This window comes from Balaenoptera acutorostrata, chromosome 14 (genome assembly GCF_949987535.1).
Source record: "Balaenoptera acutorostrata chromosome 14, mBalAcu1.1, whole genome shotgun sequence".
NCBI classification, from domain to species: domain Eukaryota; kingdom Metazoa; phylum Chordata; class Mammalia; order Artiodactyla; family Balaenopteridae; genus Balaenoptera; species Balaenoptera acutorostrata.
The window spans coordinates 55,072,005-55,088,504 of NC_080077.1; the positions used below are offsets into that span (position 1 = coordinate 55,072,005).

The 16,500-nt window shown below is 41.6% G+C and overlaps 1 protein-coding gene across 2 annotated transcripts in view; it reads left to right on the top strand.

Annotated features, from left to right (window-relative positions):
* PREP (prolyl endopeptidase) overlaps window positions 1-16,500 on the top strand; it is a 140,439-nt gene that overhangs the window by 103,141 nt on the left and 20,798 nt on the right. The gene's annotated exons all lie outside the window — the stretch shown is intronic.

A 16,500-nucleotide genomic window follows, 5' to 3' on the forward strand; every position in this document is an offset into this window, starting at 1 on the left:
TTTCTAAAGCAGCCTCTTATTTCATTCATTCAATTTCCCTTTCCTTCTTCACTTTTCAACATCTTTATTGATTTGTGTATATGGTTTTTATAAGGTCTTTCCACACTGTGTTAGTCTATGTGAGGTCCCAGAAGACCCTGTGCCTAAGAGAGAAGCCAAAGGTTGCTTAAGACAGTTTTACTAATTAATACTGATTTAAATAAAACGGAATTTTCAAGTAAGGAATTACAGTGAGTATCTAGGAATGACTGGGTGAAAAGATTGCTTAAGTAAATAAACATAATTGTTTCACAAACATTTATTAAGCAACTACCTTGTATCTGGTTGTTTCACAAACATTTATTAAGCAACTACCTTGTATCTGGCAGTGCTGGGAATATAAGGGAGGATAGAGTTTACTAGGGAAATGGGGATATAATCAAAGATTTTTAGCAGTTTGCTTTCAGTTGATCACAGGTCTTACGGGACCCCAGAGGAAGAGGAGCATCTAAGACTGTTCCTGGGAAGAAGGGCTTCCCGGAAAGGAACGTTGGGCAGACGGGGAAGGGCGCTGGAGGGAGGAGAGCTCCTATACAGCAGAGGTAACCTCAGCACCACAGCTGGAGCCTAGTGGCAAGAGATGGGCCTGGAAAGGGAGACGGGTCCAAACCCTAAGGGTCTGGTGTGCACCCAAACGGGGTGAGGTTTTTATCCTGTATACAGTGGGGAGCCCTTGAAAGGGTCTGTGCCAGATGCACATGGGGCATCTGCCAGGTGCTCAGAGAATTAGGGTCAGGAGTCAGGCAGAGTCATGAGGGCTGGCAGGGGTGGTGGTGAATGAAACCATGGGCACAGCTTAAGCACCTCAATGGTGTGCGTAGAAGGGGCAAGAGGTGAGAGCAGCCAGCCAGAGTCTGGCAGCAGTGGACTGAAAAGGCTGTGAGTGGAGCCTGTGAACCTGGCCGCTTTAATGGAGTGAGGGGGGGTCTCCTTACAGTCCTGGGCTTTGTGTGTTAATTCCTAGGCAGTAGAGGTGTTACACAAAACTCACTAAATAAAAACTTTTGAACTCAGCGTGCTGGCTTTGTAGCCAGCTTTTCTGCACACACAGCCTTGATGCTTCATAAGCATCAAATGTTCTCTGTCCGCCATCCTGAATGCCATCTGTCATCACTACAGCACAATGTTCTTTTCTAGATCTTCCATGAACATGATTCGATTATTCATCTTAAGCTTTCATTTTTCTTAGACTTTGATCTTCACTGCCTTAACGCTGCCTTGATTACAGGTGATAATAAAAAGGTGTGTGTGTGTGTAATCAAAAGTATATTATTTCCACATTTTAAAACATTTTTAAATGAATAGACAAGATCGTCTGTCCATGATAGTGCTGGGGTAAACAAGGTAGTGGGAGGCATTTCGTAGCCATCAGAAAAAATTATATATGGTTTCATTGATGAGATTTTTGCTACTGTTATTCTACTGCACAAATATAAAACATTCACACAGCCAAGCTTAGAACAGAAAGCAAAGAAGAATTGGTGCTTGTACCTTCACGGTAGGATTTCTGAACTTTGTGATTTGTCTTCATTTTTTCCCATTCTCTTTTCTGCCCCCTGGTGAGTTGCCTCCCAGTAGCTGTTTGTGATACTCGTCTAAGCTTCTGTTCTGTCCCTTCTAACGGACCATCTCTTTGCAGCCTGCCCTCGCCAGCGCGAGTCTACTTCTGGCCCCATGCGTCCCAGTGGGGGAGTGAAATGCACTGTGTACTCGTGAGCTTCCTAATGATTGTTTTTTAAGCAACATGAAACCATCTATGGTGGGTTTCTTTTTTTGCCTCTTACTCACCTGAGGGGTCTATTTTGATGATTTGCATTTTTATTGTCTGAGAGACTCTAGGTAGAAGTAGATCAGAGGGTAATAACAGCATTGGATGTGTCCAACAGAAACCCACATGAATGTCTCTGTGCCTGTGAATTTTACTTGCAAATTCACCTTTTCAGTATTCCAGTCATTCATTTTTCTACAACAAAATTATTTTGTGTGCATTTGCTCCTCGCAGTGTTTTGCTGCATCTCAGTTTCCCCTTGGATGTACAAATCAAAAATGGTACCTGGACAGTTGTGCCAGCTTCCTGGTTCGGGGGCTTTTGCCAATGCTGTCCTTGATTCGGGGCCACCCTTGGCTTTGTGCAGGTTATTCCATCCCCCACCCCACGGCTGCAAACTGCTTGATTGCAGACACACCGCTCCCCTTCCTCCTCTTTTAACATCTGTCTCTCTTTAATAGTTCACACTCTTAAGAATGCATAATGGGGCTTCCCTGGTGGCGCAGTGGTTGAGAATCTGCCTGCCAATGCAGGGGACACGGGTTCGAGCCCTGGTCTGGGAAGAGCCCACATGCCGCGGAGCAACTAGCCCCGTGAGCCACAATTACTGAGCCTGCGCGTCTGGAGCCTGTGCTCTGCAACAAGAGAGGCCGCGATAGTGAGAGGCCCGCGCACCGCAATGAAGAGTGGCCCCCGCTTGTCGCAACTAGAGAAAGCCCTCGGACAGAAATGAAGACCCAACACAGCCATAAATAAATAAATCAATAAAAAAAAAAAAAAAAAAAAAGAATGCATAATGGCCAGCCACAAATGTTTAAGGTGCGAAGTTCTCTTCTGTTCTGTTACTGAACAGTCTAGCTAGAGTTTGTCTTTTCAACATTGGTTATTAATTTTATTTTTCTAGTGCAATAAAATAAGTGGTCTGCTGTAGGTGTGAGTTAATGAGGATTTGAAATGGATTTCAAGCATTCTTGTCGGGTGTTTATGATGCAGTTGCAATCTCATGAGTCAATTACCAGAACCAAACAGTGCAAGAGCCATGAAGCTCATCCACCGTGGCATTGCTAAATTAATAGATTAACAGCTACACACAGGAAAATGTCAGATGTTAAATATTTTTCATTAGTGATAAGTTGGAAGTTTGGGATCCCTTATCCATGCTTATACAGCCTCTTAAGTACCTCAACCAGAGTTAATTTATATTTTTTTTAGTTTTCAGCTTACAAGCACTGTGATGCCAGACTCTAGATTGCTGTGTTTGTATGGACTTTTTAAAAAATTTTATTCAATTTATTTAAACTAAAAACAAAACAAAATAGTTCACCCATTTTTCTCCCACCCCCCACCTCTGGCAACCAACACTCTGTCCTCTGAATCTATGAGCTTAGTTTTTATTTTTGTTTCGTTTTCTTAGATTCCCCATATAAGAGAGATCATATGGTATGTGCCTTTCTCTGTCTGACTTAATTTCACTCAGCATAATGCCCTCCAGGTCCATCCATGTTGTGGCAAATGGCAGGATTCATTCCTTTTTATGGCTGAGTAATATTCCTGTGTGTGTGTGTGTGTGTGTGTGTGTGTGTGTGTGTGTGTGTGCGTGCGTGTATCTTACAATTTTTTTATCCATTTATCTATTGATGGACACTTAGGTTGTTTCCATATCTTGGCTATTTTAAATAATGCTGCAATAAACATAGGGGTACATATATCTTTTTAAATTAGTGTTTTCACTTTCTTCAGATAAATACCCAGAAGCGGAATTGCTAGATCATGTGGTAGTTCTATTTTTAATTTTTTTGAGGAACCTCCATAACCATTTCCCACAGTGGCTGCACCAATTTACCTTCCCACCAGCAGTGCACAAGAGTTCCCTTTTCTCCACATTCTTGCCAACACTTGTTACTTCTTGTCGTTTTGATAATAGCCATTCTAACAGGTAAAGTGATATCTCATTGTTTTGATTTTCATTTCCCTGGTGATTAATGGTGTTGAGCATCTTTTCATGTACCTGTTGGCCATCTGCATGTCTTCTCTGAAGAAATGTCTATCCAGATCTTTTGCCCATTTTTTAATTGGATTATTTGGTCTTTGCTATTGAGTTGTATGAGTTCTTTATATATTTTGGAGAGTAGCCCCTTACCAGATACATGATTTGCGATTATTTTCCCCCATTCAGTAGGTTGCCTTTTCACTTTATTGAAGGTTTCCTTTGCTCTGCAAAAGCTTTTTGGTTTGATGTAGTCCCACTTGTTTATTTTTGCTTATGTTCCTTTTGCTTTTGGTGTCAGATTCAAAAAATCATCAAGACCCATGTCAAGAAACTTACCATCTATGTTTTCTTCTAGGAGTTCTATGGTTTCAGGTGTTATGGTCAAGTCTTTAATCTATTTTGAGTTAATTCTGGTGTATAGTGTAAGATAGTGGTCCATTTTCATTTTTCTGCATGTGGCTGTCCAGTTTTCCCAACACCATTTATTGAAGAGACTGTCCTTTCCCTATTGTATAGTCTTGGTTCCTTTGTTGTAAATTAGTTGACCATATGAGCATGAGTTTATTTCTGGGTTCTCTATCCTGTTACATTGATCTATGTGTCTGTTTTTGTGCCAGTACCATACTGTTTTGATTACTCTTGGTTTATAATATAGTTTGAAATCTGACACATGATTGCCTCCAGCTTTGTTCTTTCTCAAGATTGCTTTGGCTGTTCAGGGTCTTTTGTGGATCCATACAAATTTTAGGATTTTTTTTTTCTATTTCTGTGAAAAATACCATTGCAATTTTGATAAGGATTGCATTGAATCTGTATATTACTTTGGGAAATATGGATATTTTAACAATATTAATTCTTCCAATCCATGAGCATGGAATGTCTTTCCATTTATTTGTGTCTTCTTCAATTTCTTTCATTAATGTCCTGTAGTTTTCAATATATAGGTCTTTCATCTCCTTGGTTAAATTTATTCCTACATCTTTTATTGCTTTTGATGCAATTATAAATGGGACTATTTTCTTAATTTCTCTTTCTCATAGTTCATTATTAGTGTAAAGAAATGCAACAGATTTTTGCATACTGATTTTGTATCCTGCCACTTTACTGAACTTGTGGATTAGTTCTAACAATGTTTTGGTGGAGTCTTTAGGGTTTTTATATATATGATATCGTGTCTTCTGCAAATAGTGACAGTTTTACTTCTTCCTTTCCAATATGGATACTTACTTCTTTTTCTTGCCTAATTGCTCAGGCTAGGACTTCCAATACTGTGGTGAGTAATTAGTGGCAAGAGAGGGTATCCTTGTCTTGTTCCTGACCTTAGAGAAGAGTTTCAGCTTTTCCCCATTGAGTATGTTGTTAGCTGTGGGCTTATCGTATATAGCCTTTATTATGTTGAGGTATGTTCCCTCTATACCTGCTTTGTTGAGAGTTTTTATCATAAATAGATGTTGAATTTTGTCAAGTGCTTTTTCTGCATAAGATTTTTATCCTTCATTTTGTTAATGTGGTATATCACGTTGACTGATTTGTGGGTGTTGAACCATCTTGCATCTGTAGAATAAATTCCAATTCAATATATTGTTGGATTTGGTTTGCCAATATTTTGTTGAGGATTTCTTTTAATGAACTGCCACTTAAAATACTTTTTCTTATGTTTGATTGAAGCATGGGGTCCAGTTTGAGAATTCACTTCTGCATTTGTCCAGCATTCATTTTCTAAGTGCCTACTGTCCTCTGGGCACTGTATTAGGTATAGATGTAAATTGATGCACGGCCCCAAGAGGGAGATGCATGAGGGCACAATAGTCGTGCCATTGAGGGTTCAAGAGGAGCCCCTGGGGAAGGGCCCAGAGGATTTGCTGATCCCTTGTTTACAGTGGCTAAGAGCATGGAGTCTGGAGTCAGACAGCCCAGGTTCAAATCCTGACTCCATCACTTATGAGATATATGCTTTGGACTATTTACTTCTCTGTGTCAAAGTGACTTCCCTAAAAAATGGCGGTATTCGTGGTATAAAGTGTGAATTAAAATGAGGGAATATTTATAAAGCCCTTAGAGTAGTGCTTGGTACATGGGAAAAACTATATAAGTGTTTTAAACAAATCAAGTAAAATAAATACTGTATATCGTGACCAAAGTAAGGACTAAGGAAAACTCTATTGTGAAAAATATAGAAACTAAGTGGCAGGCATTTTAATATTTGTTTTTAAATGTATGGAAACTTTAGTCGATAGTTAACTTATATAGGAATTTACTATTACTAGGTTCTGTCTCCAGAGCCTTGGATAACTTTTGTTCCCTGTATTTTCAGTTATTTTGACTTTTTCAGGTAGAGAAGAACTTTATAACAATTAGGAAAATTCCGAAATGAAATGACCTGCCATTTGTGCTGTTGTAAGTTTCTTTCTCATTACTAGAAATATCCAAGCAAAGGTTGAACCTGCCTGAGATGTAGCTCTGGGGATGCCTGCATTGGGTAGGAGTAGATGGGGGTCAAACAAGTGAATTCCTAAGAGCCGATGATTTTGGTTTTTTGCAGTCATGCTTTAGTCTATTCAGGCATGTGACACTGGGAGCCAGGGTCTGGAGATGTGAAATGGCAGTCTCACTGGAGAAGATAGTTGGGAAGGATTCACAGATGTTGAAGGCGGAGAGTAGAGTCTCAATTGCTGGTCTCAAACGTGGACTTCATTTTGTAGAAAATGGGGAGGCATTGCATGTTTTCAGTAGGGGAATGACCTAGATTAAAAGGAAGATTTTTTTTTTTGATTGCGGGGAGATTAATCTGGTAACAAGTATCCAAAGATTGGAAGCAAGAGTCCTGTTAGGAGACAAGGCCACCGTGTGGATAGGCAGGGCTAGATAAGATGACATGTGAGAGGCATCCAAGATGACTTTGAGCCTCAGGAACTGAGGCTGGCTGGTGTATAGGAGTTTGTGGGATCGGAAAGAGAGTGTTTAATATGTAGTTCTAACTCATTTATTCAGTCAACAAATAAATTCATAAACAAATGTTTATTGAACACACACAGTGCAGTGCTCCTAGTGCCCTGAGGATGGACTCATCGTGCTGTTTTCATGAAGAACAAAACAAACACACATGCATTCCACGTGCAGCCTAAAAGCCCATTGTGGAGAGCCTCATTACAGGGCCATGTATGCATTCTTTGAGAGCACCTTAGAAACAATGCCTGTTAAAAAACAGAAACTGCTTTCTCTGAACCTCTGCATATAGTAAGTAGGTCCTTCACTTTTATGAAAATGTCTGATTGTGTGTTTGCCTTGACCACAAGGAAATCAGGGCAGTGGAACTGAAGGTGGCTTTTATGTTTCACAATCAAGTCATATTTATTCATCATAGCCCCTTATGTCTTTCTACCTTAAAATACATGAATACCTCTAAACTCTAAAAACTCATCAAAGTGCCATGTTCCACTTGTGTCTGTACCACTGGCTTTCTTTCCTCATGTTCAGAACCTTCCACTTTCTATTTCATGTCTTGCTGCACAGTTTGAGGCCGGGAATAGGTTTATTATTCCAAAGAACAGATGGCTGAGCCTTTGAGAGCCGGTGCATTTCTGCAGAGACTATGCATGTAGCACTTAGCACATCGTTGGTGCTCAAGAAATGTCCCAAAAATTAAAAAACAGATTTTTTAAATAGAGTGACTTTGCTGTCATTGAGGTGCCCCACAGGAGTTTTTTAAATCTCCAGCGTTACAAAAATGTCCAGCCATCCTTTGGAAAGCAGAGTAAAACAATCCAAAATAAACACTTCCCTTTATATTTTCTGTCCAAAGGTGACCCTTAAACTCTCCCCCACTCCTCCAAAGTTAAAAGTCTAGAAAAGAGATAGGGTTACAACCTTCCAATGCCAGGCTAGTATTTTTAACCTAAGCACAGCTCAGAAATGTGCAGCGCCTCCCGAAGTTCTTCGTATACTTGTTTTGCAAGCTAATGGGGGCAAAGAGGTTGCCTTCTGCCCAGTTCTGTGGGTGATGGAATGTCTTGTTCCCTGTTTGCATTGAGCATGGAATTTCTGAGCAGCTCTGCTCCTCGTCACATGTGTCTGCCATCCTTGGCACAGGCCACACAAGGGGCTCTGTCAAGTCTGATGGGAAGGGAAGCTCAGCGCCCTTTATGAACATTCTCCTTTCAGCCCGTCAGGCTCTAAAATTAGGCAGGAGTCGCTCTCACCAGACATTCCTCTCTGTGAAGGGCTTGCCCTTTACAGTTTTCCTTCACCTTGCGTGGACGAGCACGTCCCATTACCCGTGATAACGAGAGTCCTGGCGTTTGCCTCAGAGAGCACCAAGTCTGAACCAGATTAACTGTGGGGCTGAAGATTGTCTGTTTGGGGAACTTAAATGGTCGCACATGTTTGAATGTGTTAGCAAAATTGATTTTATTACTAAATGTATTATTATCTCCAGAAAAGTAATCATTTCAGCAGAGAGAGCTGATCTTTTCATAACTGATGTCATTCTCTTGAAGAACAGTCATGTTCCCTTGGTTTGTTACGTTCACTTGCTCCTCTTTCTCCTTTAAAGGAAGATGTTTTTATTTCCTCTGTATGAAGCCAGATTCACATGTTATGACAGCTGGACATGCATGCAGATATACATGCATATCCAGAGAAAGACCACTTGATATTTGGTGATGCCTCGGCACAGTCACGCGGACAATAGGGATGGTCATTTCTGACATTTTTGACTTATATAAAGTATAAACCTTTTCTCTCTTTTCCTCAAGAGTTTTTTAAAGGATTCAGATCAAGAATCGGTGAGCTCTTATCTGTCAGTCATTCATTAGAATAATGGTTTTAAATGTGCAAAATTAGAAGCTGCTTTAAATTGATTACTTATCAAGTTGGGGTTAGTTTTTCTTATGATTCTCTCAAGCATTTTTTGTTTCATTTCTGAAGTGAATTGTGCCTTTTAAAAATACTACTGAAACTGAATTTTTTTAGTAGAATGGCATGGCAGGATATAGTGGGATTTTTATTATTGTTTTAATAATCTGTCCTCAAGGTGGTAACACTGATGACTGTTTGGAGAAGGATCATCTTTCTAAGCAGACCCATTCTGCTTTAAAAAATAATAACTCCTGTATCTGGAATATGGCTTTTGACATGCTTGAATGAATCTCCTTTTCAAGAGGGTAACGAAAACTAAAAAGCGAATAAAGCATAGTATCTTTGCCAGAATACTTGTCCCCTGGATTCCCTAGAGGCCAGTGATCATTGTCTTGGGGGTGGGGGTGGGGAGAATATATTAAATCTACATCAAAGTTTCTAACATTTGCAAAATTTTGCATAATTACACCCAGTAAAGATGCTTACAAGGAAGTAATAGCTTGAAGTGAATTACTTTGTACTAGGGTAGAAAAAACTCTGGACCAGGGACTTGGTGTTAATTTTATGCAAGCTAGCAGTGTTACCTGGCAGTTATCTTTATGGATCTTGGGTTTCTCATTTCTAAAATAAGAGAGGGTGACCAGCTAGGTGAGGTCCCAGAGTGACCTTCTCTCCTTGTATCTGAAACATTTATTTATTTATTTATTTATTTTTGTTTTTTGTGCATTGGGTCTGTGTTGCTGCGTGCAGGCTTTCTCTAGTTGTGGCGAGCGGGGGCTACTCTGTTGCGGTGCATGGGCTTCTCATTGCGGTGGCTTGTGTTCTTGGAGAGCACGGTCTCTAGGTGCGTGGGCTTCAGTAGTTGTGGCATGTGGGTTCTTCCCAGACCAGGACTTGAACCCGTGTCCCCTGCATTGGCAGTCAGATTCTTATCCACTGTGCCACCAGGGAAATCCCTAAAACATTTTAAATACCCAGAATTTGGGATGATCATCTTGATTCCCCAGGGCTGAGAAAGAGCTGACACCAGCTTTCTTTCCCAGGTGGAACAGTCTCGCGACTACTTGAAAATACCCATCTCTGTCCTCTATCGAGATACACCGTGGGCTTCCCAGAGGGTGTGCTTCCTTATTGCCTTGAACGTTCTTGGTTTTAAATGTGGACTAACATTGTTATGCTGCTGTGAGAGTCTACAAAATGAAGTACTTAAGTTTTAAAGGGGAGGAACACGGAATTAAGGCAGGAAACATTCTAAAGTCCGTGTTTGATCAATCTCTGGCTGGCTTACTAATGTCTAGAACTAACTGTGGCTTTGAATCGCTGTCATGATGTTTATTTTTCATCTGTGGTGTCCCTGGTGAAGGCTGCATATCAAAACACGATAAAATAGTGCCTCTCATGTGGTCTCACGGGTGCTTCCAAAGACACTCCGTCTTAGATTCTTCGGTGGTGCTTGTGTCTGTGAAGGTGGACAGGTGTGCCAGGGGAAAGACCTGGTGCTGACACTGGTGTCACAGGCTCCTGGTTGGACTGGATCTATCGCACGGACCGTTTGCTCTGCTGCTGGCAGGAATGGGGAGGACGGGGCCCGTCAGCCTCACATGATGAGCTGTGGGACCTGGATGACGGACGGACTTTTTCTGTTACTCACGTGGGTGCCTGCTGGATCCCATGGGAGCACTTTGTTGTCCTGTCCGTTCAGGGTCCTATAGAGGCTTTGGCATCCCATCAAAGGTCTGTGCCCACAGTGGACGCTCAAAATGAACGGATGTGTATTGTCAGCTCGCTCTCATTTGGTTACAATTATGAGGGGGAAAAGCCTTTTTGCTGTTTAGCTTGAACCTGGGTGGTGGTGTAGCAATAAACTATTGAAAATAGCCCATGGGTTCAAGCTTCAGCAGTTGCCTCCTCATCAAGCAGTAACGGCTTGTGTATCATATAAATAGATAAAATATATTATGGTTGTTGTGTGTTACTAATAATAGTTCGAGGCTCTACTGCTCCTACCACAGCTTCACTTTAGCCAGTGAGAGGAGTCGGGGAGACCAGGTGGGTTTGAGGCTAGCGTGGCAGACAGTTCTGAGCAGGGTCACCAGCACACACGCGCGAGGAGAGGCCTGAGAATTGAAGTGGCCGAGTGATGCCTGGGCGTGGGGGTCCTTGGCACAAGATGTGATTCTGAGAGCTGGCAGTTGGGTGGCTGAGGAGAGAGTGAAGTAAGGGACCACTGCTACTAGCCAAAATGAGAGAGCCCCACAGAGGAACCTGTAAGGTACACCTAGAGCACGTTGGCCTGGAGATGTAGACGGGCCACCCACCGTGTGACGTCACAGCCCTCACAGTGGAGCAACCTGAGGGGCTTTCTAACCAGCCCCTCACAGGGGCCTGCAAATGTGGGCATGAAGGTCCTTAGCACGGAGTAGTTTATTGGAACTCTCTGAGATGGCAAATGGGGGATTTGCAGAGAGAAAAGAGAAGACCAAGTATAGAAAACTGCAAAACAGTAGCATTTGGCAGCAGGAAGAAGAGCTAGTAATGGATCAATTAGGAAGGTTGAAAAAGAATTAGAGAAATACTGCACCCAGGAAGCCAAAGAAGCATTGCCAGATAGGGATCGAAACAGATGAGGCCTGGGAAGAAACCAATTCAAAAATGGCATTTTCTGAAAAACGGGGAAAAGAATTATTCTTTAGTAAACGGTGTATAATAGTTGGCTATTTGGGGAAAAGTAGTTAGATACCAGATCATATGTAAAAATAAACTTCATTTGGATAACTATAAATGTAAAAATTCAAAATGAAAATATAGACAAATATTTTTACAACTTGGGGTGAGGGAGTCCTATCTGTATATGTGCTATGTAAATATATTCAAGATACCACAAAGAAAGTTTAAAAACAGGCTATAGACTGGGATTAAATACAAACAAAATATATGATAGAAAGAAAGGTAAATGTCCTTAATGTAAGAAGAGTTTCTATTAACTAATCAGAAAGGTAAAACACACTGAAAGGGTGGGCACACTTTGTTTTCTGAGGAAGAGATATAAAATGACCAATTAACAGATGAAAATCTTTGCTCATTTAAAAACTGAATCTTAAAACTGGTGAGATGGTAATGTTTGCCTATTACACTAGCAAAAATTAAAATCCTTCTTAACACTCACTGCTAATAAGAAATTGACACTTAGGTAATATTGTCATTAGGAACTTAAGTTGATACACCATTTTTAGAGAATTATTTGTCAGAATCTATTGAATTTTTTTCAGTGAATATTATTTTTATTGGAGTATAGTTGATTTACAATGTTATGTTACTTTCTGCTGTATAGCACGGTGAATCAGTTATACATATACATATATCCACTCTTTTTTAGATTTTCCCATGTCATTACATAGTATTGAGTAGTTTCCTGTGCTATACAGTAGGTTCTTATTAGTTATGTATTTTATATATAGTAGTGTGCATATGTCATTCCCAATCTCCCAATTTATCCCTCCTCCCTGTTTCCCCCCATAACCATAAGATTTTCTACATCTGTAACTCTATTTCTTATTTGTAAGCAAGTTCATTTGTACCATTTTTTTAGATTTCGCATTTGTCCTTCTCTGTCTGCCTTCACTCAGTGTGACAATCTCTTGGTCCATCCATGTTGCTGCAAATGCCATTATTTCATTTGTTTTTATGGCTGAGTAATATTTCATTGTATATATGTAGCACATCTTCTTTATCCATTCCTCTGTCGATGGGCACTTAAGTTATTTCCATGTCCTGGCTATTGTAAATAGTGCTGCAGTGAACATTGGGGTGCATGTATCTTTTCGAATTATGGTTTTCTCCAGATATATGCCCAGGAGTGGGATTACTGGGTCATATGGTAGCTCTATTTTTAGTTTTTTAAGGAACCTCCGTACTGTTCTCCATAATGGTTGTACCAATTTACATTCCCACCAATGAGGTGGATACCTCATTGTAGTTTTGATTTGCATTTCTCTAATAATTAGTGATGTTGAGCATCTTTTCATGTGCTTTTTGGCCATCTGTACAGTACGGACCATCCATGTGGGTCTTACTCTGTCCTGCCTGCCACAGACCGCTTGCTGCACTCTCCTCCGAGTCCCCGAAGCCCCCTCTCTGTCCCAGCTGATCTCCCCGCCACCGGTGAGGGGGCTTCCCTGAGTGCGGGAACCTTTCCTCTCCTATAGCGCCCCCCGCCAGGGGTGCAGGTCGCGTCCCGTTTCCTCTCTTTTTTCTTTCTTTCATCCTACCCAGTTGTGTGGGGATTTTTCTTGTCCTTTTAGGTGTCTGAGGTTCTCCGCTAGTGTTCAGCAGGTGCTCTGTGAGAATCGTTTCATTTGTAGATGTATTCTTGATGTACTTGTGGGGAGAGGTGAACTCCACATCCTCCTATTCTGCCATCTTGGCTCTAACTCCTCTGTTGAATTTTTAAATGCACATACACTTTGATTTAGCAATCTCATGTCTAAGAACATATCCTGTAGAAATCATAGCATGACTATATAAGATTTATGTAAAAGGGATTTATTCCATCATTGTTAATAACAGAAAAAGAATAGTCTGAATAGCCTTTGGTGAGCAAATGGTTAAGTAAGTTCGTGTACTTTCATACAATGAAGTACTAGGCAGCCACTTTTTTAAATGAGGTAAATCTGGGTGTCTTTACCTGGAAGGAATTCCATAATCGGTAGCTGAGTGGGGAGAAGCCAACTAAGTTTTATCCCAATATTGGCCTGATTCTGTGTACTATTGCCTTTTAATAATAACCCATATATGTGAATACGTGTAAACAGATGTGTCTCTATAAGCAGGTGGAAAAGTTTGGAAGGATCTACACCACTAGGGTAGAGGTAGGGATGGAGGGGCAAAGACAAAAAAATTCATCACTGCCCTTTGAAAGGGCAGTGGTGAGGACAGGACTGAACGAGGCAGGCACGTGTGAGCTGTGGGTGTAGGTTACCATGGATATGTCTGATCAGGAAGGAAGCAGGAGACGGAAATTTAGGTTGAGGGACAGACATGGCAGTACAAAAGATCTGGGGCATTGTTGTTGTTGTTGTGTAGGATGGGAGAAATTTGAGTCTGTTTGTATGCCAAGGAAAGGGAGACAATACAAAAAGAAAAAGTCATGGTAATCAGAAGAGTGTGGTAGTAGTGGACTTAGTAAGAAATGAATGATCCTTCTTTCTCTGGGGTTCAGATAGTAAGTGAAGTTGGCAGAAGGTTCTTCAAGAACTCCAAGGAGATGCCCCCGTGAAGATAGGAAAGGCCAGATACAAAGAGTAGGGGATGCAAATGGGTGGTGTTGGGAATGGAAGAAAATGGAAAACAATGGAAACAGCTAGGAGATGTGCTAGATCTGCAGGTTTGGTTGTCCACCTCATACTTGTGGGATCAGAATTTCTGGGAATGAAGCCCAGGAAACTGCATTTTTAACATGTTTATCACAGATGCTTAGGCCCAACCAATAAGGTTCAAGAACCACTAGTGTAGATTATGAAGTGGAGCTTTTTGGTTTGGCCAGGTTTGGGAAGCAAATGGAAACAAGGAGTTTGCTAACTTTTCTTCCTTACCAGGCAAATCTAGAAAGAAACTTACCCACAAAGCCTCTCAAAGAAAAGTTTTGCAGGAGTGGCTTCAAGAGGAAATCTGTTTCAGTAAAGTCAAAGGAATGGAAAGAGCATAATGGAAAATAGCTGGGCTATTTTTAATGTCTGTTTCTAAAATGCCCACATGGATTCCTTCCATAGTTATCAAAAGACTCAGGATTCAGTTTGCCCTTCTGTTGCAGTCAGGTTAAGGTTTATTGTCATCAATTGCCATTCCATAAATGGAAATGGCATAAAACACTGCTCTGTGTGTATATACAGAGATGTGATAAAGTCTGTACACATGTATATATGTTAAGTGTGTATGTTTATTTCAAGTCTGAAATAGCCTTCTTTTAGGGAGTTGTCTTGAAGATGATTCTACTGTAGTCATCCTCACCGTGCCCTTTCACTTTTGGACAGCATTCACAGTGCTGTTATTTTAACATCTGACCCACACCAACTTAAAACTTGGGTATATTTTTGCAGCTATGGGCATAAGGGGGCCTTTGTGCTTTTGATTGTATTCCACAAGGATGCCTCCGTCCTGGAACCAGATGGGAGCACTGCAGACCAAGGTGCAGGCACTAGAAAGCCTACAGGTGGTAGCAAGCAAAGTAGTGCCAGAGGAGGACGCCACATTGCCCCGAAGCAAGAAGACAGAGCACTTTGCACACAGGAGGCTCTGAGGGTCAGCTTAGTAGGGACAGAAGTGCACCAGTCCAGCTGACCGGGTGAAGAGTAGGACGCAGAAGGGGAGTTGCCTGAGGAGGCCTCAGCCGGGCTGGAGAGGGATTAGGTGCCGGGGCTGGGATTTGAGGATAGGTGGGAAGTCGGGAGGTAGCCGGGGGGAGCGCTATTTTTTAAGCGGATGATTGATTCACTTAGGGTAGAATCGTGTGAGACAGTTTGCTCCCCTGCCCACCCGCCCCCACGCTGTCTCCTCTGTGGTTAGAACGCGCCTACCCGAGGGCCTGGGTTTCAGCTCATTAGCCCCAGCCAGTCGCCTGTACGTCTTGCTCTGCATTTGCTTGTACCTCCCGCAGTTACTCTCTATTAGCGGCTCCTAACTGGCCCTAAATAACTTTAGCTAAAACCCTGTCTCCTCTGATAACTTTGAACTCTGCCATGTATTCTCCATAATTCCTAAACAGTCAACTTTACATACATCTCAGCATTTCTCTCCAAAGTCAGAAGCAAATGCTTGTTATACTGTTCCTTGGCAGGTTTCAAAAAACGACCAGACTCGCAGGCATTAATGGTGGCCATGTAGTGCCTTTCTCCAAATGTGCCTCGCCTCCCCCCTCTCCCCTGCCCGCCCCCCACTGTTTATTCCCAAGAACTTTGTGGACACTTTCCACGATAGAACTGCTACCTTAAAAAGCTTTGGATAGAATATGGCTCCAAGTCACACTACCTGTAGAGGTTTACGTCCTTGACTGTGATGTGTGAGGTCAGCAAGACGTTTCTAAGCTGGGCACTTTCCAGGTGTCATTTGGGATAAAGATACCACGTTTGACCAGAGAAGGCTATTTACAGATTGTCTGTCTGGAAGAAGCCATTATCAGCTTTGGGTGACTCAGTGCTTATTCTGTGGCTTACCATTTGAATAACATTTCATGTTCTCTTTCTAATCCTTTTTCTCTTATTCCTTTTACCCAAAAAGTAATGAATCTAGAAATGTTAACTGAACTTACCAGATTCAGGAAGGTTTGATGAGCCTTAATTATCCATCCTGGAGAAAGTGTCTTTGTTTAATCAGAAACAATAGGATTTCTATGTTGCTCCTTATCTACTCTCTAAAGCTAACGTATGTTTTGTTGTTGCTAACATTTAATTAATAGTTGAACTTAGGAAAATGAAGAGGAGTTGAGTGTCTTAACATTTAGAGAGGAAGTTGAATATGAAGTGTCTTTCCCAGAAAAAAAGTCTTCCTAGATTGGATTGTCTGGCAGAAGAGCCGAATCTGAGTTCCCACTGCCGGGAGGGACGTTTGGGAGCAGAGGACTGAATGCCCGTTCTCTTATGTGGGCCTCGTGGAGACCCTAAGAGGTGGGCACGGTGGCCACATTTTAGGGATAAAGAACTAAAGCTGAGTGAGGACAGACTTGCCAGGGGTCACCGAGCTTTTGAGAGTGGAAGAAGAATTCAAAGTCAAGTCTCCCTATATTCACTACTCCACACTGTCTCCATAAAAACTGACATATGCTCCCCCATCAACTAGCCCTTTTAGTGGTACT